At 36.4% G+C, this 27,678-nt stretch overlaps 1 protein-coding gene across 1 annotated transcript in view; it reads right to left on the bottom strand.

Annotated features, from left to right (window-relative positions):
• LOC148942275 (uncharacterized) overlaps positions 1 to 18,427 on the bottom strand; it is a 207,482-nt gene extending 189,055 nt beyond the window's left edge. Inside the window, exon 1 of the mRNA XM_089103421.1 lies at positions 18,397 to 18,427. The gene's annotated coding sequence lies outside the window, so the exon portion shown is untranslated. The remainder of the gene's footprint in view (positions 1 to 18,396) is intronic.
• Positions 18,428 to 27,678: the final 9,251 nt, after the last annotated feature.

Here is a 27,678-nt window from a genome sequence, read left to right as displayed (position 1 = left end):
GTGGTTGTAAAAAAGACTAGCTAGTTAAAAAAAATAGGCATTTGATGCTGATTCAGGAAGGATAATTGTTATAACTATTAGTATTAATAGTAAAAAATTATTATGAAAATAAAACCTACAAGAATCATAGGCAGCGCAACAGCGCTGCCTAAGTAAAGAACGATGTTGGCACAATGTATTATTTATTTTTCTTTTTTTGGTTGGTCTTAGACCAGGGCACTTCGTATCGAAGGAGTTGTCATAGAAACTTTGAAAAGGACTCATTCGATTGGAAACTGGAATGGCTTGTGCTCTTTTTAATAGTCGAAAGTGGTTGGAGGGCAACTAACCCCTATCTCATGCCCACCATTTCCCAAAACACATTAGATCAAAAATTTTAAATAGCCATTTTGTTCAACGTAGTAGAAAGTTCTGAAAATTAGGTCACTAAGGATGACAAACCCCCCAAAGTCCTCAGGGTAAGGGTTGTAATTTATGCCCTGGGGGCATATAAGGTTTTTATAGAAAACGTTGTCGTAAAGGTTTCAAAAAGGGCTCATTAATTTGGAACCTGAAAGGGCTGGTGTCCTTTTTAATAGTCAAAAGTGATCGAGGGCAACTAACCCCCCTCTCATGCCCACCATTTTCCCAAGCACGTTCAATCAAAATTTTGAGATATCAATTTTGTTCAATGCAGTTGAAAGTTTTGGAAATTAGGTCTTTGAGGATGATAACCCCCCTAACCCCTCTGGGCAAGGGTTGTAAGTTATGCCTATGGGCATATAAGGTTCTTATAGAAAGCGTTGTCGTAAAAAATTCAAAAAGGGCTCATTAAATTGAAAATTGAAAGGGCTTGTGCCCATTTTAATAGTAGAAAGTGATTGAAGGGCAACTAACCACCTTCTCACGCCCATCATTTTCTCGAACACATTCAATTAAAGTTTTGAAATAGCCATTTTGTTCAACGTAGTTCAAATGTCAAGAAATTACGTCTTTGAGGATGACAAACCCCTCACAGCCCCCAGGGCAAAGGTTGTAAGTTATGCCCTGGGGACATATAAGGTTTTTAATGAAAGCTTTGTCGTAGAAACTTCAAAAAGGGCTCTTTTAATTGGGAATTGAGAGGGCTAGTGCCCATATTATTAGTAAAAAACGATTGGAGGGTGAATGCCCCTCCTCCCTCCATGTCCATCATTTACCCAAACAATTTCGATCAACATTTTGATGTAGCCATTTTGTTGAACGTAGTTGAAGGGTCCAGAAATTATGAGTATGACAACCCCCTCCCCCCTACAGGACTAAGATTGTAAGTTATGCCCTGGGGGCATATAAGGTTATTATAGAATCCATTGTCATAGATACTTCAAAAAAGGCTCATTCAATTGGGAATTGAGATGGCTAGTGCCCTTATTAATAGTCAAAAAGCGATCGTAGGGCGAATACCCCCCCCCCCTAGGCCCATCATTTCCCCAAACACTTCCGACCAATATTTTGATATAGCCATTTTTTTGAAAGTCGTTGAAGGGTCTGGAAACTATGTTTTTGAGTATGACAACCCCCCCCCTCCCACAGCCTTCAGGGCTAAGATTGCAAGTTATGTCCTGGGGGCATATAATATTTTTATAGAAAGTGTTGTCGTAAAAACCTCAAAAAGGGGTCATTGGATTTGAAATTGCGAGGGCTATTTGTCAAAAGTAATCAGAGGGGGAATCACCCCCGCCCCATGCCCATCATTTCCCCAAACATTTCCGATCAACATTAATATAACCATTTTGTTCAAAGTATTTGAAAGGTCGGGAAACTATGTCTTTGAGGATGACAACCCTCCCCCCCCCCCCATAGCCCTCAGGACAAGGGTCCTAAGTTATGCCCTTGGAGTATATAAGGTTTTTTATAGAAATTTTGTCAGAGAAGCTTCAAAAAGTTCTTTTAAAGAAAAAAAATTCTTTTAAATGTTTTCACTTTTATAACTTTAAGAAATCAAAAATTAATTAAGATTTTAAGGAATAAATATCAGCATACGTGTGTTAAACTGGCAATGTACATTTTTTTTTTCAGTAAATCATTTTGAATTTTTTTCATAAGAGTAAAAGAGGTACTTTGACTTACAGAAGGCATAGGGTTTAGAAGCCTACTCATATTAGTTTCTGCTCGTTTTGAGTTTGACTGTGTTATTTATTTTAATTTCTGTTTGTTTTGGGTTTCATTTATTTATTGATACTGATTTAGGGTCGGTTATGCTTGGTAGATTATTTGATTCTATGATTGTTCGTTTTTGGTTTAATGGAGTTCTTTACGTTTTTTTGAAAAACTTATTTTGTGCAAAAACTTTTTTAATTAATTTATAAAAAGAGCCAGAAACCCCTAAAACGAAACCAGCTTTACTGTGATGTCATTTTTGAGGAGTTTCAGGCCATTTAAAAAAAACAATCCTGCAAATTCGTTTTCAAAATAGTATTTTACATCTAAGAGAAATAAAAATAATAATTATCATTTCTAAATCAGATACTAATGGCAATTTCATAGAAACATTTTTTTTTTACTTTTGGCTAATTTGGACTGTTTTACCTTTTTGGGGCCTAATTAAGGGCCAAAAAAGTAATTTTCCCCCGAAGTGACTGTTGAATTGCTAAAATGGATAAAAAGGCATCAAGGGATGGTTTCACTTTTACCTTAGATTAATTTTAAAAAAAATAGTTTTCCCGAGGGAAGTAAAGAGCGAAGTTGAAACTTAAAACGAACCAAAATTATTGCTACACAGCCTATGTAACATATATCAGTAAAACTAGTGCAAATAAATCAAATGATGATATTTCCCTATGTTTGTAGGATTACAGAAAACTTTCGTTTTACGGAAAACACAAAAGCCAAGTATAAAAAACAAGAATATTGATTTAGGAGTCAAAAGTAAATACGTAGCCTCACGACAACAAACTAATCAATGAGGCTTTTCATAGTCCTACAGGAGCTGTGATATCAGTAACATTCAGCATTCAGTTGAAATTATATTAAAAAGTTAGGCATAAAAATTATAAATTTATAGTCATTAAACAGCATAAAAATACTGGACTGACTTATCGGGTAACATCTTGGTCACCCCTAATAGAAGAACATATCAACCATAATATGGACACTGGAGATCCAGTTATTTCCAAGGCCGTATCTAGGGGGGGTACAGGGTTTGAACCCCCCACCCCCATAATGTTTGTCTGACTCGTAAAAACGTAACAAAATGGACATAAACACATTTTTTATGCATTTTTTTGAGTTTTTTTTTGTGTAAAGGACGATGTAAAGAACGATGTTGCCACAAATTTGTTATTATTTTTTTTCCTCCAAACCCGGGCACTTCGTATCGAAGGAGTTGTCGTAGAAACTTCAAAAAGGGCTCATTCGATTCGAAATTGGAGTGGCTAGTGCCCTTTTTAATATTCGAAAGCGATTAGAGGGCAACTAGCCCCCTCCCCCTCCAACGCCCATCACTCCCCCAAACACATCCAATCAAAATTTGGAGATAGCGATTTTGTTCAGCGTAGTTGATTTCCAAATAGAAAATAGGTTTTTGAGGAGGACACTCCCCCACAACCCTCGGGGCAAGGAATTTAAGTTATGCCCTGAGGGCATATAAGAACGGTGTTGGAACAATGTATCATTTATTATTTTTTTCCTTTAGAGCAGGGCACTTTGTATCGAAGAAGTTGTCGCAGAAACTTCCAAAAGGGCTCATTCAATTGGAATTTGGAGTGGCTTGTGCCCTTTTGAATAGTCGAAAGTGATTAGAGGGCAACTGCCCCACCCCATGCCCATCATTCCCCCAAACACATCCAATCAAAATTTTGAGATAGCCATTTTGTTCAGCGTAGTTGATTTCCATATAGAAAATATATTTTTGAGGAGGACAATCCCCCACAACCCATGAAGCAAGGGTTGTAAGTTATGCCCTGGGGGCATATAAGGTTTTTATAGTAAACTTTGTCGTAGAACCTTCAAAAAAGTCTCATTCGATTGGGAATCCAAAGGGCTAGTGCTCTTTTTAATAGTTGGAAGTGATTGGAGGGCAACTAGCCCCCCCCCCTCCCCACGTGCATCATTCCCCCAAACACATCCAATCAAAATTTTGAGAGAGCCATTTTGTTCAGCGTATTTGATTTCCAGATAGAAAATATGTTTTTGAGGAGGACACTCCCCCACAACCCTCGGGGCAAGGGTTTTAAGTTATGCCCTGGGGTCATATAAGGTTTTTATAGAAGGCCTTGTCGTAGAAACTTCAAAAAAGGCTCATTCGATTGGAAATTCAAAGGGCTACTGACCTTTTTAATAGTCAAAAGTGACTGGGGGCAACTAGCCAACCCTCCCCCCCCCACGCCCATCATTCCCCCAAACACATCCAATCAAAATTTTGAGATAGCCATTTTGTTCAGCGTAGTTGATTTCCAGATAGAAAATATGTTTTTGAGGAGGAAACTCCCCCAAAAGCCTCGGAGCAAGGGTTTTAAGTTATGCCCTGAGGGCATAGAATGATGATGGCACAATGTATCATTTTTTTCCCCTTTGGAGCAGGGCACTTCGGATTGAAGAAGTTGTCGTAGAAACTTCAAAGAGGGCTCATTCAATTGGAAATTGGAGTGGCTTGTGCCCTTTTTAATAGTCGAAAGTGATTGGAGGGAAACTAGAACCCCTACGCCCATCATTCCCCCAAACACATCTAATAAAATTTTAAGATAGCCATTTTTTTCAGCGTAGTTGATATTCACATAGAAAATATGTTTTTGAGGAAGAATCTCCCCCACAACCCTCGGGGCAAGGGTTTTAAGTTATGCCCTGGGGGCATAAAAGGTTTTTATAGAAGGCGTTGTCGTAGAAACTTCAAAAAAGTCTCATTCGATTTGAAATTCAAAGGGCTTGTGTCCTTTTTAATAGTAGAAAGTAATCGGAGGGCACCTAGCCCCCCCCCCCCCCAAGCCCATCATTCCCCCAAACACATCCAATCAAAATTTTGAGATAACCATTTTGTTCAGCGTAGTTGATTTCCAGATAGAAAATATGTTTTTGAGGAGAACATAGCCCCAAAATCCTCGGGGCAAGGGTTTTAAGTTATGCCCTGAGGGCATATAAGAACGATGTTGGCATAATGTATCATTTAATATTTTTTTTTCTTTTAGGGCGCTTCGTATTGAAGAAGTTGTCGCAGAAACTTCGAAAAGGGCTCATTCAATTGGAAATTGGAGTGGCGTGTGCCCTTTTCAATAGTCGAAAGGGATTGGAGGGAAACTCGCCCCCCCCCCACGCCCGTCATTCCTCCAAACACATCCAATCAATTTTTTGAGATAGCCATTTTGTTCAACGTAGTTCATTTTCAGATAGAAAATATATTTTGAGAAGGACACTCCCCCACAACCCTCAGGGCAAGGGTTTTAAGTTATGCCCTGGGGGCATATAAGGTTTTTATAGAAGGCATTGTCGTAAAAACTTCAAAAAAGGCTCATTCGATTGGAAATTCAAAGGGATAGTGCCCTTTTTAATAGTCGAAAGTGATTGGAGGGCAACTAGTCCCCCTTCCCCACGCGCATCATTCCCCCAAACATTTTTTTATTATTATTTTTTCCTCCAAACCCGGGCACTTCGTATCGAAGGAGTTGTCGTAGAAACTTCGAAAAGGGCTCATTCGATTGGAAATTAAAGTGGCTAGTGCTCTTTTTAATAGTCAAAAGTGATTTGAGGGCAACTACCCCCCCCCCCTCTAACGCCCATCACTCCCCCAAACACATCCAATCAAAATTTTGAGATTGAGCCATTTTGTGCAGCGTAGTTGATTGAAAATATGTGCAGCGTAGTAGATAGAAAATATGTGCAGCGTAGTAGATAGAAAATATGTTTTTGAGGAGGACACTCCCCCACAACCCTCGGGGCAAGGGTTTTAAGTTATGCCCTGGGGGCATATAAGGTTTTTATAGAAGGTGTTGTCGTAGAAACTTCAAAAAGGCTCATTCGATTGGAAATTCAAAGGGCTAGTGCCCTTTTTAATAGTTGAAAGTGATTGGAGGGCAACTAGCCCCCCCCCCCCCCACCGCCCATCATTCCCCCAAACACATCCAATCAAAATCTTGAGATAGCCATTTTTTCAGCGTAGTTGATTTCCAGATAGAAAATATATTTTTGAGGAGGAAACTCCCCCAAAACCCTTGGGTCAAGGGTTTTAAGTTATTCCCTGAGGGCATATAAAAACAATGTTGGCACAATGTATCATTTATTATTTTTTTCCTTTAGAACAGGGCACTTCGTATCGAAGAAGCTGTCGTAGAAACTTCGAAAGGGCTCATTAAATTGGAAATTTGAGTGGCTTGTGCTATTTTTAATTGTGGAAAATCATTGGAAGGCAACTAACACCCCTTCCGCCCCCACCATTTCGCGAAAAGCGTCCAATCGAAATTTTGAGATAGCCATTTTTTTCAGCGTAGTTGATTTCCAGATAGAAATTATGTTTTTGAGGAGGACACTCCCCCAAAAACCTCGGGCCAAGGGTTTTAAGTTATTCACCGAGGGCATATAAGAACGATGTTGGCACAATGAATCATTTATTATTTTTTTTCCTTTAGAACAGGGCACTTCGTATCTAAGAAGCTGTCGTAGAAAATTCGAAAGGGCTCACTAAATTGGAAATTTGAGTGGCTTGTTCTATTTTTAATTGTCGAAAATGATTGGAAGGCAACTAACACCCCTTCCACGCCCACCATTTCGCGAAAAACGTCCAATCGAAATTTTGAGATAGCCATTTTTTCAGCGTAGTTGATTTCCAGATAGAAATTATGTTTTTGAGGAGGACACTCCCCCACAGCCTTCAGGAACAGGGTAGTAAGCCTGCCCTGGGGGCATATAAGGTTTTTGTAGAAGGCGTTGTCGTAGAAACTTCAAAAAAGGCTCATTCGATTGGAAATTCAGAAGACTAGTGCTCTTTCCAATAGTCGAAAATGATTGGAGGGCAACAAACTGCCCTCTCCCGCCCACCTTTTCCCCAAAACACATCCAATCTCAAATTTTGAGATAGCCATTTTATTCAACGTAGTTTTAAATTCTGTAAATTAAGTCTTTGAGGATGACAACCCCCTCACAGCCCTCGAGACAAGGGTTGTAAGTTATGCCCTGGAGGCATATAAAGTTTTTATAGAACACGTTGTCGTACAAACTTCAAAAAGGGCTCATTTGATTAGAAATTGAAATGGCTTGTACCCTTTTCAATAGTCGAAAGTAATTGGATGGCAACTAACACCCCTTCCGCACCCACCATTTCCCCAAACACATCCAATCAAAATTTTGAGATAGGCATTTTGTTCCATGCAGTTAAAGTTCAGGAAATTATACTTTTGAGCAGGAAACTTCCCCCACAGTCTTCAAAGCATGGGTTATAAGTTATGCCTTGGGGGTATATAAGTTTTTATTGAAAACTTTGTCATAGAAATTTGAAAAGGGCTCATTTGATTGGAAATTCAAAGATCTAGTGCCCTTTTCTATAGTCAAAAGTGATTTGAGGGCACCTAGCCCCCCTCTGTTGCCCAGCTTTTCCCCAAACACATCCAATCAAAATTTCTAGATATCCATTTTGTTCATTGTTGTGGATTTCCAGATAGAAATTATGTTTTTGAGGAGATTACTCCCCCACAGCCCTCAGGGCCAGGGTTGTAAGTTATGCCCTGGGGGCATAAAAGGTTTTTATAGAACTCGTCATCGTAGAAACTTCAAAAAGGGCTCATTCAATTGGAAAATGAAATGTCTAGTGTCCTTTTAATAGTCGAAAGTGATTGGAAGGCAACTAATACCCATTCCACGCCCACCATTTCCCCAAACATATCCAATAAAAAATTTTAGATAGCCATTTGGTTCCACGCAGTTGAAAGTTCATGAAATTATATCTTTGAGCAAGACACTCCCCCCAGAGTCTTCTGGGTAAGGGTTATAAGTTATGCCCCGGGGGAATATAAGAGTTTTATTGAAATCTGTGTTTTACAAACATGAAAAAGAGCCCATTCGATTGGAAATTAAAAGGATTAGTGCCCTTTTTAATAGTCGAAAGTGATTCGAGGGCAACTAACCCCCCTCTCACGCCCACCTTTTCCCCAAATACATCCAATCAAAATTTTAGATAGTCATTTTATTCAACGTAGTTGAAAGTTTTGGAAACTAGGTCTTTAAGGATCACAACCCCCCCCCCACAACCCTCAGGGCAAGGGCTGTAAGTTATCCCTGGGAGCATGTAAGGTTCTTATAGAAAGTGATGTTGTAAAAACATCAAAAAGGGCTCATTCAATTGTAAATTAAAAGGGATTTTGCCCTTTTAATAGTCGAAAGTGACTGAAGGCCAAATAACCCCCCTCTCACGCCCACCATTTCCGCAAACACATCCAATCAAATTTTAAGATATCCATTTTGTTCAACGTAGTCGAAAGTTCTGGAAATTAGGTCTTTTAGGATGTTAACCCCATCAGTCCCCTCAGTGCAAAGGTTGTAAATTATGCCCTGGGGGCATATAAGGTTTATATAGAAAGTTGTTGTAGAAATTTCAAAAGGGGCACATTTGATTGGAAATTGAAATTGCCCTTTTTAATAGTCGAAAGTGAATGGACAGTAATTAACCCCCCTCTCATGCCCACCATTTCCCAAAACACATTCAATCAAAGATTAGAGATAGCCATTTTGTTCAACATAGTTGAAAGTTCTGAAAATTATGTATTTAAGGATGACAAACCCCCCAGAGTCCCCAGGGGAAAGGTTGTAAGTTATTCCCTGGGGGCATATAAGGTTTTTAATGATAGAGTTGTCGTAAAAACTTCAAAAGGGGCTCATTCAATTGAAAATCGAGAGGGATAGTGCCCTTTTTAATAGTTGAAAGTGATTGGGGATATCTAACACCCTTCTCACGCCCACCATTCCCCCAAACACATCCAATAAAAATTTTTAGATAGCCATTTTGTTCAAGTACATAAATACATTCTTAGACCACACTGGCTATACATGACAAACGAAACTCAGAGAAGAGAGAAAGTAACAAAATGAAAAATAAAATCAAAAAGGGTGAAAAAACGAGGATTTTGTCAGCCAGCGAACCATGAAGATGACAAAATATAAGCAAATATTTCGACAAGGACCTCCGCCAAGTCGTCCTCAGTGCTAAAAAAAAACAAAAAGACAAGAAAAAAAAAAAAAAAGAGAATCTAACCTTTCGAAGTTTCCTGTACAAAGACAGAATAGACACTGAATAAAAAACCAGGCAGGAATCAATGAAAATGAAATTTAACAAGATGATTTTGTAAGGATATTTTGTCTTGCATTAATTTTGGCTTGTCTACAATTTTGGTTTTCATTAGATATGCAAATAGGTAGTTTTAAGTTTTTTTGAGTGAAAATATTGATTGAGTCCTGCAAGATTAAACTGTCGTAAATTGGGCTTAATGAAATATCTCCAGTATCTCAATTCATTGCTATATTTTGGTTCATATATTTTTTATCTCAATTATCTCCTTAAAAGTTTGTGGTACGCCATTAACAGTTGATATTAAAGTTGCCTCGTCAAACAGAACTAGATGGGTCGGGTTTACGAAAATATGCGAAGCCAATGCCGAATCAAAGTTGTCATTGTTATTTTTTAATCTCAGGGACTTGTCTATTGAAATTTTGTGCTCATGCAAACGTTCACCTAGTTGTTGATGGGTTCTACCAATGTAAAATTTTCCACAAGAACACGGGATTCTGTAGACACCACAACCCAGTACAGGGTCTGTTTTATCCTTTCCTGAGTTAAAAAAATGTTCAACCTTTTGTTCGGTTCTGAAAGAAACAGAGAGATTATGTTTATTTAAAAATTTTCTAAGTTTATCGCCAAGTTTCGGGATGTATGGTAAAACTATGAAAGTTTTTTCTCAATTGCCGGTGTAACTGAATCTAGGTGAACAAGCTCCATATTTCTTTCTTTTATCTTTTTTAATCATCTATCTATTATATTTTCAATGAGATTGTTTTGGTAACTACTGCAGTAAATGATATCCTTTACATAATTTATCTCAAAAGTTATTTTATTACTGGACAAAATTTTTAAAACTCTGTCGATTAAAGAGATTTTTACCCCTCTTTTTACAGAAGGAGGGTGATGGGAAGAGAAATGTAGATATCGATCATTATGAGTCGGCTTTCTATATATAGAAAATTCAAGACCAGGATTAGTTTTTATAATCAAAACATCTAAGAAAGGCAGCTTACCTGAATCTTCGAGTTCCATTGTGAACTGGAGATTCGAATCATAAGAGTTCAAATGTGCCAAAAAATCTCTTAGAGAGTCTTGTCCATGTTCCCAAATAGAAACGATATCATCAACAAAACTAAACCAGATGGAGTGTTTTAAGTGGAAACTATTCAAAGCAGACTTTTCTATGAAATCAATGTAAAAATTTGCCAAATAAGGAGACAAGACAGTGCCCATGGATAAGCCCATTATTTGAAGAAAAAATTTGTTTCGGAATTTAAAATACGAGGAGTATTTGTTGCAAAGACAGACAAGGGTCATTATTGTATCAATTTCCAAAGTTTTGTAATCCGACCAAGCTGAATTAGAGGAAAATTCAGCTTGGTCGGATTACAAAACTTTGGAAATTGATACAATAATGACCCTTGTCCGTCTTTGCAACAAATGCTCCTCGTATTTTAAATTCCGAAACAAATTTTTTCTTCAAAGAATGGGCTTATCCATGGGCACTATTTGTCTCCTTATTTGGCAAATTTTTACATGGATTTCATAGAACAGTCTGCTTTGAATAGTTTCCACTTAAAACACTCCATCTGGTTTCGTTTTGTTGATGATATCGTTTCTGTTTGGAAACATGGACAAGACTCTCTAAGAGGTTTTTTTTGGCACATTTGAACTCTTTTGATTCGAATCTCCAGTTCACAATGGAACTCGAAGATTCAGGTAAGCTGCCTTTCTTGGATGTTTTGATTATAAAAACTAATCCTGGTCTTGAATTTTCTATATATAGAAAGCCGACTCATAATGATCGATATCTACATTTCTCTTCCCATCACCCTCCTTCTGTAAAAGAGGGGTAATAATCTCTTTAGTCGACAGAGTTTTAAAAATTTGTTCCCGTAATCATATAAATTCTGAACTAAATTATGTCAAGGATATTCTTTTGCAATGGTTGCCAATCAAACTCATTGAAAATATAATAGATAGACGATTAAAAAGATAAAAGACCAAAATAGGGAGCTTGTCCCCCTTGATTCAGTTACACCGGCAATTGAGAAAAACTTTCATCGTTTTACCATACATCCCGAAACTTGGCGATAAAATTAGAAAAATTTTAAATAAACATAATCTCTCTGTTTCTTTCAGAACCGAACAAAAGGTTGAACATTTTTTATAACTCAGGAAAGGATAAAACAGACCCTGTACTGGGTAGTGGTGTCTACAGAATCCCGTGTTCTTGTGGAAAATTTTACATTGGTAGAACCCATCAACAACTAGGTGAACGTTTGCATGAGCACAAAATTTCAATAGATAAGTCCCTGAGATTAAAAAATAACAATGACAACTTTGATTCGGCATTGGCTTCGCATATTTTCGTAAACCCGACCCATCTAGTTCTGTTTGACGAGGCAACTTTAATATCAACTGTTAATGGCGTACCACAAACTATTAAAGAGGTTATTGAGATAAAAAAATATATGAACCAAAATTTAGCAATAAATAGAGATACTGGAGATATTTCATTAAGCCCAATTTACGACATTTTAATCTTGAAGGACTCAATCAATATTTTCACCCCAAGAAACTTAAAAGAACCTATTTGCATATCTAATGAAAACCGAAATTGTAGACCAGCCAAAATTAATGCAAGACGAAAGATCCTTACACAATCATCTTGGTAAATTTCATTTTCATTGATTCCTGCCTGTTTTTTTATTCAGGGTCTATTCTGTCTTTGTACAGGAAACTGTGAAAGGTTAGATTCTCGTTTTTTTTTTCTTCTCTTTTTTTTTTTTGTTTTTAAAATATGCACTAATTGCGGAGTTACATTTCGAAATATTCTCTTATATTTTTTAATCTTAATTGTTCGCTTGCTTACAAAATACTCGTTTTTTAAACATTTTTTGTTTTATTTTTCATTTTGTTACTTTCTCTCTTCTCTGAGTTTAATTTTGTTCAAGGTAGTAGAAAGTTCGGGAAATTAGGTGTTTGGGGATGAAAACCCCCCCCCCCCCCCTCCTCTCAGTCCTCAGAGCGAGGGTTGTAAGTTATCCCCTGGGGGTATATAAGTTTTTTATTGAAAGCTTTGTCGTAGAAACTTCAAAAGGGCTCATTTGATTAGAGAAAGGGCTAGTGCCTTTTTTAATAGTTGAAAGTGATTGGGGAGGGCGTTCTAAGTTATGCTCTGAAGGCATGTATGGCTCTTACAAAAGGAATGCTCGTAAAAGCTTCATAGAGGGCTGATTTGATGGGAAATCGAAAGTTTTTGTTCACTTTTTAAGAGTCAAAAGATTGAAGGGCAACTAGCCCCCAAGCTCATTTTTCCTCGAACCCCTCCGCTAAAAATTTTAAGATATTTATTTTTTTTAAATGGTTCAAAAATGAGATAACTAAAACTCTGGTGTCAACACAACCCCCCAGGAACCGAAGAGTAGGCTTTGTAAGTAATGTCTTTGGGGCGTATATGGTTCTCATGAAAGGGATGCTCGTATAAACTTCAGAGCGGGCTCATTTGATTGGAAATTTTAATTTCCAGTCGACTTTTGAAGAGTCAAAAGATATCCGAGGGCAACTAAGCTTCCCCCCACTACAAACACACACCCTTTTTTCACCAAACCCGTCTGATAAAAATTTTGAGATAGTCTTTTCGTTAAAAATAGTTCAAAGGTCAGAAAAGAAAAACTCCTGTGCCGAAACAAACCTCCAGGGCCCGGGGGCAGGTGTTTCACGCTTAGCACGTGGTACATATATGGTTGATGCTCGTATAAATTCGGGGAGGGCTCAATTAATTGGAAATTGAAAGTTCCCTTTCACTTTTTCAGAGTCAAAAGAGATCAGAGGGCAACAAGCCCCCTTTCCCCGTCCTGTTTTCTTCAAACCCATCCGATAAAAACTTTGTGAGAGCCATTTTTCCAAAATGGTTCAAAGATCATATAAAGAAAACTCCGGGGTTGTCACAATCCTTCAGGACCCGGGGTAGGCGTTGTAAGTTATGCCCGTTGGACATATATAGCTGTTATGGAAGGGATTCTCGTATAAACTTCAGAGAGGGTTCATTTGGTTGGAAATTAAAAGCTCTAGTTTAGTTTTTAAGAGTAAAAAGAAATCAGAGTCAAAAGAACTACCCCCCCCCCGTTTTTTCCCCAAATACATGTGTTAAAAATTTATGTATAGCCATTTTGTTAAAAATAGTTCAAAGGTCAGACAACAAAAACTCCGGTATCGATACAATCCCAAGGGCCCGATGGCAGGCGTTGTAAAATGTGCCCTAGTGGCATATATGGTTCATATGAAAGAGATGCTTGTATAAACTTCAGAGAGGGCTCATTTGAATGGAAGTTGAAAGTTTTAGTTAAATTTTTAAGAGTTAAAAGAGATCGCAGGGCAGCTAGTCCCCCCCCCGCCCTTTTTTCCGTAAACCCATCGAATTCAAATTTTGAGATGACCTTTCTTTAAAAATAGTTCAAAAGTCAGATAATAAAATCTTCGGTGTCGACACAACCCCCCAGGGCCTAGGGGGCAGACGTTGTAAGTTATTTCCTGTGGCCATATATAGTTCTTATGAAAGGGATGCTGGTATAAACTTGAGAGAGATTTCATTTGATTGAGAATTAAAATTTATATTTCACCTTCTCAGAGTCAAAAGAGATAGGAGGGCAACTAGCCCCTCCCCCTTTACGCGTCTTTCTTTCCCAAACCCATCCGATAAAAATTTAAGGCGGCCATTCTGTTTAAAATAGTTTCAAACATCATAAATTAAAACTCCGGTATCGGCCAAACCTTTCAGGACCCAAGGATAGGCTTTGTAAGTTATGCCTTGGGTGCATATTTGGTTCTTAAAAAAGGGATGCTCTTATAAACTCCAGAGAGAGCTGGAAAGTTCTAGTTCACAATTAAAGTTTTAAAAGAGATCGAAGGGCAATAAGCCCTCCCCACACTCCATTTTTCCCCCTAGCCAATCCGATAAAATTTTGAGATAGCCATTTAGTTAAAAATAGTTCAAACATCAGCTAATAAAACTCCGAGGTGGAGACAAACACATTTTTATATTTTTATATTGTTACTTTGATATTTTGATGAACATTTGAATTTTAAAAAAAGTTTGATTTTGAAATAAGGTAATGAAATCTTGAACTGAAATCTTGAATTGATGGATCTTTAAATAATTAATATCATTATGTATCAAATATTCAATTTCATTTTGTTTATACTTTCCAAGACTCTTCAATATAGTTTTTAGTAAAGCGCCATGAGGCAGTAGGTTTTAGACTTTTACAGTGAGAGAAGGAGCTGATACCCAGACTCTTGTTTGTAGCGATTTTTATTCGTTTCAAGCTCGATTTGTATATTCAATTTAAGTTTCGCTCGTTTGAAGATTTGTTTATTCATTTGTTTGCACTGATTCCTTATTTAATTTCTGGTCGTTTCGGATTTCATTTAATACTTCAATAGCAAAATTTTTTTTTTCGTTTTAAGCTTGATTTGCCTATTCAATTTAAGCATTACTCGTTTTATGATTTATTTATTCATTTTAAATATTATTTGTTGAATGTTTTTTTGATATGATTGTTTATTTAATTTCTGTTTGTTTTAAATCTCATTTATTCTTTAATAGTAATTTCTGGTCGTTTTGAGTTTGGATTTTAACAGGTATTTGTATCTGCTGATCTTGAGTTTAAAATGACCTTTACTTTTCTTTGAAAAACTTCTTTTTCAGAAAGTTTTCTTTTGGTTAATTTTTGTATTTTTCTTGAACAAAAGACAATGAACTAGTGCATTGAAAATTAAGGCAAGTTCATAGATTTGTTTTATTAAGTTTGACAATTTATAATTTTCGTTTCTATGCTTAGGCTTTGAACTGAACTGGTAGATTCAAAAATTAACAATAGAAAATTGCATAGTCCAACCAATAGGTCTGTAAAGCAATTTTTATTTAGTATTGAGTTTCAAAAATTGCTCTTTCGAAAAGCTTTTAAAAATAAATAATTTCTTAGACCCCACTGCCTTTCAGTTTTCAAATAAAAACAACTGAAAAATAATAAGACGGTTGTAATATTTCAAATAAGACAGTGGACAAAAAAAAAACAGAGCAGACTTTAAATAATAATAAATCCGAATATTTTGGCTTCACATCTGACAGCCTTTATCAACAGTAAAAAAAATAAACTAGCCTAAACAAAATATGAAGAAACAGAGATAACAACACAAACGCGAGAAGAACACGAACGCGAAAACAAAAAGACAAAAAAAAATCTGTCCCATTCAAATAAAAAAAACGTTAAAAGTACAGTTTTTGAAAATAACTATTTTTTCATTCTTAGGGTTATTCTTAAATGAACTTTACATAAATATGTTAGCCGAAATTTGAAGAAGACACTAAATGATTTGACGTAAACTATTGTTAAAATAGGGGGTCTTGTGTATTATACACCACTCAAGTTTACGCTGTGTGAAACTCGAGAACAAACCGGTTTCTTCGTTAGCTTCTTTCAGCATAGCGTTAGACAAGACAAAGACAAGTGACCGAATAGATGGTAAATATATAATTTGGGCTATGTATTTGCACATTAGGGGAGGGGTGGGGGGGGTAAAGTATTTGGGCAGTTTGAAGCTAAAAAACAATTCTTACTTCATAATATGCAGAATAACTGTACCTAACACAGTTTGCATGCAGACCCGCTATACTTTACCCCCCTTCCCTAATGTGCAAATTTATAGCCCAAATTGCATTCAAAAGTATTATTTTTTCATCACATTTTGTGATATTTCATTAGGATTGAGCTTCAAAGAAACATATTCTAATTAAATGAAGCAATTGAGTGGCTTACAATACACAAATACCAAATAGGGCATTCACTAAAGATTTTGGTATAGACATATCTTAAGATTTCCACAAGAAAATGAGTAACTCCGTCAAATAGTAGGTGAGAAGTGACTTGGCCAAATAGTAACGAAAACTCTAAAAAATGGAATATCGAAGACAACAATAGCATCAAAAGAATTGGATTTTTATAGTGATTCGAAGTAGATGAAATTCATTAAATGTAATGTTACTCATAAAAGCTACAAGCCTGAAAAAACTAGACTGATTTTGGAACAAGGGGGAAACATCACAAAAAAGTTAAAAGATCTTAATAAAAATCTCTTCATCGGATTCAGCCTATCAGTGAATCCTACTGTAGATGTTTCTACTTCCTGTCAACAAATTGTTTTTATTTCTTTTTTTGCCAGAAAAATGCTCACTCATGCGTGTGTATTTGTTTGTTTTTTTTGTTTTTTTTTCAGGGTTCATCATATCGAACCAATGCTTCAAGAAGATCGTGAGAGGGTTAGTTCAAACGAAAACAGAAGTTCTAGAGTCCTTTCTAAGTGACAAAAAGATTGGGAGTTGGCTAGCCCCCTTCCTATTCCTCAGTTTGTCCCCTCCAAGACCCTAGTTTGTCTCCCCCCGTTTGCCCTCCTGCTAAAATTTAGTTTCTTAAAAAAAAAAAATCAGAACTAAAATATATCTTTACCTTTATTGTACAATATGGCTCATTTTTCAGTTTTCGTTGCCATTTTCAATTAATTTGGAGAAACTTGTTCGAACTTTGCCCCCCACCAGGATTTTGACAAAATGACGCCAAGCATATAAATAAAAACTATTTGACTTTATGTCTATTCACCTCTGGGTTAATGTAGCTCAGGTACTTTTCTGTTACCCAGTACACCCTCGAGAATGTGTATCTACAGGTACTGGGTTGAAACAACTGAGACAATTGATATATATATATATATATATATATATATATATATATATATATATATATATATATATATATATATATATATATATATATATATATATATATATATATATATATATATATATATATATATATATATATATATATATATATATATATATATATATATATATATATATATATATATATATATATATATATATATATATATATATATATATATATATATATATATATATATATATATATATATATATATATATATATATATATATATATATATATATATATATATATATGTGTGTGTATTTATATATATAATTTTGGTTGTGCATATGCAAGGGGGGGGGGGTTAAGTATAGGGGGGCTGCATGCAAAATGTAACCTAACTTAACCAAAATACCAACTACATATTTATTAAAATATAGCTACAATATATTTTTCCACTGAACTGAAGCTAATTTTCTCAGGAAACAAACAGAAATAAACCAGTTATTGTCTGATTTTATATATCCAAATTCTCGAGTGTGCACGGGCTAACAGATAGGTACCTAGCTCTTTTGCTAAAAAAAGTTTTTTTGTAATTATTTGAGAACCAAGAAGATTCTATTTCAAATCATAAATTGCAATATTTTGGCTATATAAATCACCGGCGGGTACAGATCCATCAGTTTCTATGAATGTATGATAGTTGGTGTCTGTTTCTTGGATGAGTCCTAGCAGAGAATACGTATTAAGTATTAATTTTATATTTTGAATAAAACTGTGTCAAAACAGTATTTCCGCAAACGATAACTGCTTAGCTCTTTTGCAGATATGTTTTAACAAACAACTTTCTTCAATTCAAATTTATTAATGAATGAAGTTCTCTTAAAAAAGTATATTTCTCATGAAGGAGGTCCTGTAAAATATATGTAGTAGGTCCTTTTTGGGCCTAACTTCTAATAAAAGGCGGAGATTTATTTACTACTTTTCGTTCTATATCGGCATTAAACAAATCACACTCTGTAAGAGCACTTCGAGGTATTCATATGAAACCAAAGAATCACGTCCTAAGGTCAATGGCACCAATGAAAATAATTTGGATTTGTTCCTTTTTTTCATAATCCAATAATTTGGATTTTTTCCTTAAAATCACGCGTGGGGGGGGGTCTTCTTAAAGACTAGAACAGAATTTAATTTCTTTAAATATGGGGATGATTCCCCCATATCCTCCCTACTTTTCCAAATTAGTGGTTCTGGCCAAAATTTACCCTTGTTGCGTAAGCACCTGGTTCAAATATTAATGCTATTTATTGATGTTTCAAATTTCCTTTATAGAATCAGCCTTTTTTTCTCAATTTTCATTAGAAAAAGGTGTATGTACCATTGTAGCTTAAACTGATAAGTGCAAAAGAGACAGACAAAACATCTAAAAGTTTTGACTTGTAGTTTACTCACACAAGAGTCTCAAACTATCCTGAGATGTCTAACTTCTCTGAAGACACTGAATCTAGTCTCCTGGAGAAATGATGCTAGTTCAACAATATCTACACTTAATGCGTAGAAATATTTATGCCTATTGGTATAAAACAGCATTGGAAAATTTGACATGATTAAAATAGTTGAGCCCTTGCATGGTTTTCAGTATTTTTTACTTGCTGTCTAGATGTATACTAGAATCATGAAATTCCGTTAAAATAAGCAATGAGCTTCTCCAACGTCAGAAAATATAATCAAGTGAAATCAAGCATTCTTTCTTAGGGACTAATCTGACATTGTTGTATCAGATGGGAATATGTAAATATTACCTCAGAACTAAGGTCTACTCCCACTTTTTTTTATTTTTGATGATGTTTGTTTTTTTTTCGAATTTTCTTTTTGTCTATAAATGCTAATTTTTATTTTTAGCTTCTAGAAGCTTAATGATTTTAATCTTGAAAACAAGTTAGAAATAAGCTTCTTTTTTATTATGATTACAGCAATAGCAATATTTTTCCAGCATGGCTGCTAGTCCAGGAAGGGAACGGTTTGACCATAAAAAAATTGCAAGAGAAATTATTCTTTGACTACCCGACCCAGAAAATGTGCTGATTCCAAATATGCAAAGTTTGCTCATCTGCCTGTTTCACAAATATATTTTTTTCTTAGGTTGAGGTTGATTTTGTTGGGGTGAATCTCGTGTTTCATATATAGGCGTACAACAATGAAATTGATGTCTACAATAGTGTAACAGGTCACGGTGCTTATGAAAATCACTTTTACTTGAACTTAAAATTAAAAATTAGGTTTTTTTTATGTTGAGGTTGATTTTAAGAAGGTGAAATTCGTGCTCCCATATTAAGGCGCACTGCAACAAAATTTATGTCTAGAATAGGGTATTAGATCAAGGTGATTATGAAAATCACCCTTAGCCTATGTGAAAGTAAAACTAAGAATTAGGTTTGCAACCCTCCTTTGAAACCCGTATTTCTATGCAACGTAGTCAAAGTTCTTCTGGCAGATACTATCACAAGTTGAGTTATTGTCCCAAGGGATTTACTGAAGCAGTGCCCCACCATCGAGAACTATATGCTTGTCACTGAAATCTTTGAAGTCTTCAGTTTTTTGCTGCTCCTCTACAACTAGACGCCACATCGTATCGGTAAGGGCAGGCTTATCGGCTAATCGTGGAAGTCCGTTTGCTTCAAAAAGTTACGGAGGTGGCGAGCACAATTCATACTCAAAGTATTATCGTCGCTATTTCCAGCAATTGTCACCAGCCACTGAAACATCAATGCTGGATCAACGGCAAATGACTATCCATTAATAACTAGTGCTGCTTTATTAGCAAGCGTTACGGTCACTGACTTTTTCTTGAATGTGTACGTGTTGACGTTTTCCCCTGTCATGCCATCCAGGATTTCATGACCGACGGATCTAGCTATGTCGACGTTGACTTTTTCATCAGCCATAACTCCAGAAGTAATGTTTTACAAGCTCGGGATTTCTGCGAAAGGGGTATTCTCAGCAAGAAAGCAAACAAGCTTGCTAGTGTCATGGTTATCGCGTTCAATACTCGACTCTGTAATTTCTTTGTGCTGTTTGCTTGTCTCGTATTGGACCTTAGCAAAATTTTGTATCGACAAATTAATTGCACTACAAATTGGCGCTGAAAGTAACCAAGTCAGCCTCTGCAACTCATTCATGTCGCTTCCCCTTGTAAGACCACCGTTAGTTTTCAGCGAGTGCATGAGGACCTGCTCAATGACCAAATCAGACGACACACCCGCTCAAAACTTTTCGGATCTGCGGATAACATATCTTCCCTTCTGAAAATTGTCAAACACGTCGGGATTCGTAGTTTCCAGCTGTTTCATATTCTGCAGGTGTATCCTGGCAGACTTCGCATATAGAAATTGGTTGGACGCTGCAAAATACGGCAACATAGCTTCAATTGCCTGAAGATGAAGATCCCAGTTCCCTGTACGCTCTGCTTGGATAAACTTCTTCAGTATGTCTATCATTTCCATATATTGTATCCAAAGTTTTGCCGTGCGCGACCTTTCGGAAAGTGACTGTTTAAGAGACGAAAATTTCTTGACGACTTCTGCCGGGGACAGATTTTCCTCTACATTTGTATGTCTGTGTGACCTTCCAATGCACCAAGATAAACAGTAAAGAACTCCATAAGCTCATCGGAGGCACTGATTATTTTTTCTATGTCTGCTGAATCAGCACCATCTTCAGTGCCGTAAAGCTCAGTGAAGAGAAGTGTGTTCAGTGCCCGGGATAAAGTGTGTCCAGTGCCAGGGGAAGTGTGAAGTGCGCCCGCGGTAAATTTTCACCTGGATTGATTTGTCTAGAGGGCATTTCCGTGGGAAGGGGAGGGACTTTACCGTGGATGCGGAGCCAGAATTCCTGGCATTATTTAAAAAACGATCGTGAATTAAATTAAAAAAACAAGTTTTTTCATCTCTAAGTATGGAGCAACATTAAAACTTAAAACGAAGAGAAATTATTGCATTGCCCCCTCATCAACACCTCACTTTTTACGCTTAAGTTTGAGTTGTGTCCCAGTTCTTTAAGAACGACTCCTGAAACACAAGGGTCGTTTAACTTGAACAATAAAGAGCTTTTTTAAAAGTAATGAAAAACTTTATCGTAAAGAGCGAGGTGTTAAGGAGGTGGCAACATCCCTTATAGACGTAATAATTTCTGTTCATTTTAAGTTTTAATTTTGCTCCCTACTTTCAATTGATTTTTTTTTATTTAATCTGTTTATAAAAAGAATGGTTAATAAAATTATCCAAAATGATGTATAATTGTGAATCAGCTATATAGTGAAGAAGAGGCGATGGGAGCATGGAGGAGGGGGAACAGATGCCATAAAAAAAGTAAATTTTAATAACCAGATCGTCTAACTCACCATGAGCTTCGGGATAACTATAAAAATGGTCAGAGGGTGGGGGAGGGGGAAGGAAGGAATTTGTCGGTAAACTGTTCTTGTTTATATTTTTCTGTTTTCTCTAAAATATAGATGTTGGGGTATAATATCTCTCTTTTTATTGTAGAATTTTTTTTTGTTTTGTAATAAAAAATTTGCTTCAAGGTGTTACATGCAAAGATATTAAGAGGTAGGGTTTGAGAGGGCTATTCAAGAGCAAAGTCGGACAACTTACCTGTTAGGGGAGGCAGGTGACACCAGGAGTTTTGTCTTTCATCTGCGTTTAAATAGAGCGTTTGAACATTTTAGTATCAAACAAAAAATCAAAGAGCATTTTGTCAGAATTTAAGTGATAGCATTAAGATTTTAGTTTTTTTGTATTAGACAGTTGGTGGTAAGGATCTGCAAGTAAAGAACGATTCTTGCTAATAGTAACAAAAACTAAAAAAGAGTTTTCCTAACAATATATACACTGGAGGATTTATATTTTTATTGTGATTCCAAATATATAAAATTAGTTTAAAGCCACCCACATGGGCCAGACAGCAAGTAGCAATGAACTGTAAGTAAAGGGCTAGCCTTGTTAATTGAAGTTGAAACTCCAAAAAGTATCAATTACCACTCTTCAAACATTAAGGAGACTATTGGAAAATTGAAAAAATTAAATATAGGTTTAAAGAGTCTAGTTTGGGGATAGCCGTTTTAAGTTCCCCAATGAGATTCTAAAGAAAATTTGATTTTTAAAAAAAAGACAAAATTTGCCAAATAAAAGTAATGCTTTTAGTAAAAATAAAAGCAAATAGAAAATTTTCCAAATATCAGAGATGCTGCCCCCTTTTTAAGACCACACTCTTTGCGATAAACCTTGACTGTTGGTCCAAATTTTTTAAGAACGACTGCTCAATCACATTAGCCGGTAAATTGGAAATAGAAGTATTTTAAAACATTATATTGGCCTGTCTCTTTAGTTAAACTGTCTTTTCATTTATTATTTTACTTGTCCATCACTTGCAGGACACCATCCTATATAGCTTCCCAAAATCCCATTTGAAAGGTAATGCATACATCTATATGCAAAAGGGGCACTTATGGAGCTATTTCTGCCTACGTCTATATACAAAAGGGACACTTGTGGAGTTATCTCTGGAGGGGATAGGCTCTAAAGCATGGACAGTGTACGGTTGATTTCAACCTTGGCTAAATATACTTAGAGAATGCTTAAAATCACCCTCTTGAACTTTTTCCCTCCTAATCCGATTTGTAAATAAAAATTAAAGATAAAAAAATGAAAAACAAATCATCTAGTGAAAAAAAGAATTTACTGTATTTCACAACTGATTCACGAATAATTATAAACATAATTGTGTTTATCTTGGTAGCAAAAACGAACTACGAGAGTCCATTTCCGGAAATTTAGAAAATAAATTGAAAAATTGAACTTTCTGAGAGTTTTTGTTTTTTTGGCTTTCAGTCAGTGAAAGCAGGGTACTGGGACATTATAGCAGTGTCGAGATGTCCACTCGTCCAATTTTTACTAATTAGGGTTTTACGTCTTCCATCCTGTCAATGTGTGCATAAATAGGCTACTGACTTTGACATTACACACATGACCGTAATTGGGCGTCGGGGGGGGGGCGGTTAATCCATATATCTATGATAGTTTTGTATTTGTGTGCGTATTTTAACCTTGTATTGTCCATAACGGTATCAGGTTCAAAAAGTTCAATTGATTTTAAGTTCAGAAAACTTGTTTTTTTACGAAAGTATAATGTTTTATTGTTGAAAATGGCAACAATATCAATTTTTTATTTTTTTTTTACATGAGACGTTTAAAATCTTTTCAGCAAACAAATTGCAAAATACTATCACTAATTTCAATGCTATTCAATACTACCACTAATTACAACAACTGGGGACCTAAACTTTTCATAGTGTTCTTCGGTTTTCTAAATATCTTTATATTTCAAATAGGACAATACTTCATGTAAAAAATTATTTTGATGAAATAATCACAGCCCATAAACACCTTGTGTGACAAAACCATTAATTTTCTTTTTTAAGTTCAAAAGAGGAGCAAAGTAAAACTCAGCAGTAAACCATATAAAAAAGCTCATGTTGATTTCCTTAGTTTCTTCTTCTAAGTTAGAAGAATTTCTTAAAGGCTAATCGAACTTGTTTAAAATGCATAAGAAACTATTTTCAAAAAATAAGGTTTTTCTGACGGTGATAAAGGGCAAATTTTGAACTAAATCAAAACACTATTTGCATGCAGATTGTCAAAAGGATATACCAGCAATATCAGGAACAACTTAGAATAAGTTAAATATTCAGGGAATGTTGAGGGGGGGAGGGGGTTGAACAAACCAAAAGGCAATACGTGCATGCTACTACTACCGCTAAAACTACCACGTTTACCACTACTAATGCTACTGCTTTTACTACTAGTATTACTAGTACCGCTACTACTAGGAATAGTACTACTAATACTGCTACTACCACTAGTAGTACTAGTACTACTGCTACTATTTATATTATTATTACTATTATTCCGTAATAATAGTTACTACGTCGTAATTACTATTATTGCAAAAGGTTTTATGTGTGCATACTGCAAAAAATGTTGGTACTACTGCAACATCGCTACTGCTGTGGCTAAGGGTATTAAAGTGAAATTTTCAAGAAATGTTTAGGGGTATGTTAAACAAAATAAAACACACTATATGCGTGCAGGTTTTCTAAAACGTATATCAGCAAAATCTAAAAAAGGCTTAGAGTAATAAGTTGAAACTTGGGGGATCTTGAACTAACCATAAGGCAACACGTGTACGTCACTCATACCACTTTTCTAAGGATGAGAATATAAAGGCAAATTTTTAAGGAAATAAATTTTTAAAATTCATCTATGGTTGCTTCATGGGCCAAAGATGGCTCAGGAAGAATAATTTATTTATTAATATTATTATCGAGGGGTCTGTTCAGGGCCTTATCCAGGATTTTTTTCGGCGTGTGTTTTACACAAGGATTTTTTTCGGGGGCAGGGGGCGGGGCTGGGGCTACACAAAAAACCTAAAAAAATTCATAACAAATTTTGTTATATCCATTTCTGTTACATTTTTAATAGTCAGGCAAACATTTAAGGGAGGATTTAAACCCCCTCCTCTCCCCTCTATGTACATCCTTGGGTCTGTTACAAGCTTTCATATTTTAATGTTTGTCCCATGTTGCAACTGATTTAAGGAAACGGAACAAATTTCATTTAATCCGCTGAAAAAGTTGTTATTATTTCCCTTTAGGAACAGTCAAAGCTCAGAAAAACCTCTTGGATGTGTAGAAAATACAAGCATAAGCTCCAATTGTGGCCGAAGCTAAAGCTAGATAAGAGAAAACTTTTCGTTAATTCATTTTAGTGAGGACAGGATCATGCCAAGGCTAGAACAAAAACCAATTAGTCATCTTTAATCATAGTTTCTCTGTTGGGGAAAGTCACAAAGAGATTGGATTGTAAAAAAGAAAGTATGTTAGAGAATCATGTAAGAGTTCTTTCAAAGGGGATTCAATATTAGTAGATACATCCAAACTTGGGACAAGTGACAAGGGAATAGATTATTTTTTATAGAAACACACAACTGTATATATGTTTACAGATATATGTATATAGACACGCACATATATATATATATATATATATATATATATATATATATATATATAAGTAGAGGGGGAGGTGCTACTCGTGTCACCCACCCCTGCTGCCATCTACAATTTAGTTTAATGCTGACGGGACATAATTTATTCAAGGATTATCGATCGAGTCTACTGTGTGTGTGTCAAGGTCAATCGATCTGTTGTTGTTTGGCCACGTGCGAATGACATGGGGGGTGATTTACATACTCGATGGGGGACATAATTTATTCAAGGATTATCGATCGAGTATAATGCGGGTCAAGGTCAATCGATATGTTGTTGTTTGGCCACGTGTAATGGCACGAGGGGTGATTTACATAATCGATGGGGGACATAATTTATTCAAGGATTATCGATCGAGTCTAATGTGTGTGTGTCAAGGTCAATCGATCTGTTGTTGTTTGGCCACGTGCGAATGACATGAGGGATGATTTACATAATCGATGGGGGAATTATTGATTCACGAGCATGGGGAATTATGAAACAATATGGTCATAGAGTCCATATTGTTTCTTTAATATTTAGGCCTGTCACGAGTAGCACCTGTGAACTTGATTTACATAATTGCTAGGGGAAATTATTGATTCACGAAGGGGAGAATTAAGAAACATTAAGGCTTCTTTAATCTTAGGTCTGAGGGATAAACGTTCTTTAGGTAAGAGAGAAAAATTAATATTCTATTTTCAAATAGGGCTTCATTGATCTTTAGGGTCAGGAATTATAATTGACATCACTTGTTATCTTGGAATTATGCGGGAGTCTAAAGAGATAGAAATTCTATTTTTAAATACGGCTTCACGGAGCTTTAAGTCGGAGAGGTAAATTGATATTCTAACGAAACCCTAATAGTTTAGCTAGGAAAATTTATGAGATGAAGAGATTGACGTAGGAAAGGGTTTCCTAGAAATTTGAAATGCGTTAGCGCAGAGATGCCATTCAAAAGGAACACGCTGAAATTACGTTTAGGGATTATTTGGGCGAAACGGTTTTATCCATTTTATGGGATTATTTCGGCGAAACCGTTAGAGACATTTGAAAGAAGATTTTAGAAATGGTTTTAGAAGAGGTTTTGAGTGTGGTCGTTATAATACACAAGTTCCATTTGAACAGTGTTGTGAGGTCCTCTACCCCAACCCCAAAGGGTTCCGATCCCCCACCACAACCCCGAAGGAAGCCCCCGGTACTCAAAGGCCCCCCAAGCTCCCATAGAGCCCCAACCCCCAAACGACCTCCTCAGACCCTCAAAGACCCTCCTCTGGTCCTCAAAGGGCCCCCGGACCCCCAAAGGGTACCCCGGACCCCAAAGGGCACCCCCAGCCCCTCAACGGCCCTCCCCGGGCCCCCCAAAGGCCCATCGAGCTCCCAAAGGCCCAACGGGGTCCCCAAGGCCCTCCACCGGTCCCCAAATGTCACCCAGCCCCCCACAGGCCCTCCCTGTGCCCCCAAGGCCCTCCCTGTGCCCCAAAGGCCCTCCCCCGGCCCCCCTCCTCCTCCTCCTCCCACCTCCTCATCCTCCCTCCTCCTCATCCTCCCTCCTCCTCCTCCTCCTCCTCCTCCTCCTCCTCCCACCTCCTCCCTCCTCCTCCTCCTCCCACCTCCTCCCACCTCCTCCCTCCTCCTCCTCCCTCTTTCTCCTCCTCCCCTCCTCCTCCCCCCCATTCCCTCCCCATTTTTTATACTTTTTTTGTGCATTGAGACACAGAACGACCCCCTGCCCCCGCCCCCTCCCCCTCCAAAGGTCTGATTTTTTCAAAGTTCATTTTGAATTTCTTTCATTGAAATGCAAGAGTTGGAATATTTCAGTAGTGTTTGGTTGTGGTTTACCTTGTCACAGTTACATTTTCTTGATTTTTCAAAGTTCATTTTGAATTTCTTTCGTTGAAATGCAAGAGTTGGAATATTTCAGTAGTGTGATGTTGTAGTTTACCATGTCACAGTTACATTCCCTTAATTTTTCAAAGTTCATTTTGAATTTCTTTCGTTGAAATGCAAGAGTTGGAATATTTCACTAGTGTGATGTTGTAGTTTACCCTGTCACAGTTACATTCCCTTAATTTTTGATAGTCCATTTTGAATTTCTTTCGTTGAAATGCAAGAGTTGGAATATTTCAGTAGTGTTTGGTTGCGGTTTACCATGTCACAGTTACATTCCCTTCATTTTTCAAAGTTCATTTTGAATTTCTTTCGTTGAAATGCAAGAGTTGGAATATTTCAGTAGTGTTTGGTTGAGGTTTACCTTGTCACAGTTACATTTTCTTTATTTTTCAAAGTTCATTTTGAATTTCTTTCATTGAAATGCAAGAGTTGGAATATTTCAGTAGTGTTTGGTCGCGGTTTACCATGTCACAGTTACATTCACTTAATTTTTGATAGTCAATTTTGAATTTCTTTCGTTGAAATGCAAGAGTTGGAATATTTCAGTAGTCTTTGGTTGCGGTTTACCTTGTCACAGTTACATTTTCTTGATTTTCCAAAGTTCATTTTTACTTTCTTCCATTGAAAAGTAAGATTTGGAATATTTAAGTAGTGTTTGCTTGTGTTTTACCATTTCACAGGTACATTTTATTGAATTTTCATAGTTCATTTTGAATTTATTTCAATGGAATGAAAGATTTTGAATATTTCAGTGGTGT

The sequence above is a fragment of the Artemia sp. Qi Xiang Cuo genome, chromosome 17, assembly GCF_049724085.1.
Source record: "Artemia sp. Qi Xiang Cuo chromosome 17, ASM4972408v1, whole genome shotgun sequence".
NCBI lineage: Eukaryota > Metazoa > Arthropoda > Branchiopoda > Anostraca > Artemiidae > Artemia > Artemia sp. Qi Xiang Cuo.
Note: the sequence above shows the minus strand (reverse complement) of the source record. Positions and strands in the feature narration are given on the sequence as shown.